The sequence below is a fragment of the Oncorhynchus kisutch genome, linkage group LG14 (genome assembly GCF_002021735.2).
Source record: "Oncorhynchus kisutch isolate 150728-3 linkage group LG14, Okis_V2, whole genome shotgun sequence".
Taxonomy (NCBI): Eukaryota; Metazoa; Chordata; class Actinopteri; order Salmoniformes; family Salmonidae; genus Oncorhynchus; species Oncorhynchus kisutch.
Window position 1 is genome coordinate 80,345,566 of NC_034187.2, and position 2,308 is coordinate 80,347,873.

The 2,308-nt window shown below is 55.1% G+C and overlaps 1 protein-coding gene across 1 annotated transcript in view; it reads left to right on the forward strand.

Annotated features, from left to right (window-relative positions):
• The window catches only part of LOC109880443 (CD164 sialomucin-like 2 protein), a 4,493-nt gene extending 4,474 nt beyond the window's left edge, over positions 1-19 (forward strand). Inside the window, exon 6 of the mRNA XM_031789041.1 lies at positions 1-19. This exon is cut by the window's left edge and continues 527 nt beyond it. The gene's annotated coding sequence lies outside the window, so the exon portion shown is untranslated.
• Positions 20-2,308: the final 2,289 nt, after the last annotated feature.

Consider the following 2,308-nt stretch of genomic DNA (forward strand, 5'->3'; position numbering starts at 1 on the left):
AAACACAATACAAAACAAATCTGTGTTTACGCTAGTGTGAGTGTGTATATGAGAGCAAGAGAGAAAAAAAGAGAGAGAGGGCTAGCAGAACTGGGGCTCGGAGAGCTGGGGCTAGTAGAGCTGGGGCTAGTAGAGTTGGGGCTAGTAGAGTTGGGGCTAGTAGAGCTGGGGCTAGTAGAGTTGGGGCTAGTAGAGCTGGGGCTAGTAGAGTTGGGGCTAGTAGAGCTGGGGCTAGTAGAGTTGGGGCTAGTAGAGTTGGCGCTAGTAGAGTTGGGGCTAGTAGAGCTAGGGAGAGCAGAACTGGGGCTAGGATAGCTGGGGCTCGGAGAGCTGGGGCTAGTAGAGCTGGGGCTAGTAGAGTTGGGGCTAGTAGAGTTGGGGCTAGTAGAGCTGGGGCTAGTAGAGTTGGGGCTAGTAGAGCTGGGGCTAGTAGAGTTGGGGCTAGTAGAGTTGGGGCTAGTAGAGCTGGGGCTAGTAGAGTTGGGGCTAGTAGAGCTGGGGCTAGTAGAGTTGGGGCTAGTAGAGCTGGGGCTAGTAGAGTTGGCGCTAGTAGAGTTGGCGCTAGTAGAGTTGGGGCTAGTAGAGCTAGGGAGAGCAGAACTGGGGCTAGGATAGCTGGGGCTCGGAGAGCTGGGGCTAGTAGAGCTGGGGCTAGTAGAGTTGGGGCTAGTAGAGCTAGGGAGAGCAGAACTGGGGCTAGGATAGCTGGGGCTCGGAGAGCTGGGGCTAGTAGAGCTGGGGCTAGTAGAGTTGGGGCTAGTAGAGCTGGGGCTAGTAGAGTTGGGGCTAGTAGAGCTAGGGAGAGCAGAACTGGGGCTAGGATAGCTGGGGCTCGGAGAGCTGGGGCTAGTAGAGCTGGGGCTAGTAGAGTTGGGGCTAGTAGAGTTGGGGCTAGTAGAGCTGGGGCTAGTAGAGTTGGCGCTAGTAGAGTTGGCGCTAGTAGAGTTGGGGCTAGTAGAGCTAGGGAGAGCAGAACTGGGGCTAGGATAGCTGGGGCTAGTAGAGTTGGGGCTAGTAGAGTTGGGGCTAGTCGAGCTGGGGCTAGTCGAGCTGGGGCTAGTCGAGCTGGGACTAGTAGAGTTGGGGCTAGTCGAGTTGGGGCTAGTAGAGCTGGGGCTAGTAGAGTTGGGGCTAGTAGAGCTGGGGCTAGTAGAGTTGGCGCTAGTAGAGTTGGCGCTAGTAGAGTTGTGGCTAGTAGAGCTAGGGAGAGCAGAACTAGGGCTAGGATAGCTGGGGCTCGGAGAGCTGGGGCTAGTAGAGCTGGGGCTAGTAGAGTTGGGGCTAGTCGAGCTGGGGCTAGTCGAGCTGGGGCTAGTCGAGCTGGGGCTAGTAGAGTTGGGGCTAGTCGAGTTGGGGCTAGTAGAGCTGGGGCTAGTAGAGTTGGGACTAGTAGAGCTGGGGCTAGTAGAGTTGGCGCTAGTAGAGTTGGGGCTAGTAGAGCTGGGGCTAGTCGAGCTGGGGCTAGTCGAGCTGGGGCTAGTCGAGCTGGGGCTAGTAGAGTTGGGGCTAGTCGAGCTGGGGCTTGTAGAGCTGGGGCTAGTAGAGCTGGGGCTAGTAGAGCTGGGGCTAGTAGAGCAGGGGCTAGTAGAGTTGGGGCTAGTAGAGCTGGGGCTGAGACTAGTAGAGCTGGGGCTAGTAGAGCTGGGGCTAGTAGAGCTGGGGCTAGTAGAGTTGGGGCTAGTAGAGTTGGGGCTAGTAGAGCTGGGGCTGAGACTAGTAGAGCTGGGGCTAGTAGAGTTGGGGCTAGTAGAGCTGGGGCTGAGACTAGTAGAGCTGGGGCTAGTAGAGTTGGGGCTAGTAGAGCTGCGGCTAGTAGAGCAGGGGCTAGTGGAGTTGGGGCTAGTCGAGCTGGGGCTAGTAGAGTTAGGATTGTAGAGCTGGAGCTAGTAGAGCTGGGGCTAGTAGAGCTGGGGCTAGTAGAGTTGGGGCTAGTTAAGCAGGGGCTAGTAGAGTTGGGGCTAGTCGAGCTGGGGCTGAGACTAGTAGAGCTGGGGCTAGTAGAGCTGGGGCTAGTAGAGCAGGGGCTAGTAGAGCAGGGGCTAGTAGAGCTGGGGCTAGTAGAGCAGGGACTAGTAGAGCTGGGCTGGGGCTTGTTCAAACATTTATTAAAATGTTATTTATTTCACCTTTATTTAACCAGGTAGGCTAGTTGAGAACATGTTCTCATTTGCAACTGCGACTTGGCCAAGATAAAGCAAAGCAGTTCGACACATACAACAACAGAGTTACACGTGGAATAAACTAAACATACAGTCAATAATACAGTAGAAAATGTATGTTCAAATGAGGTAGGATAAGGGAGGTAAGG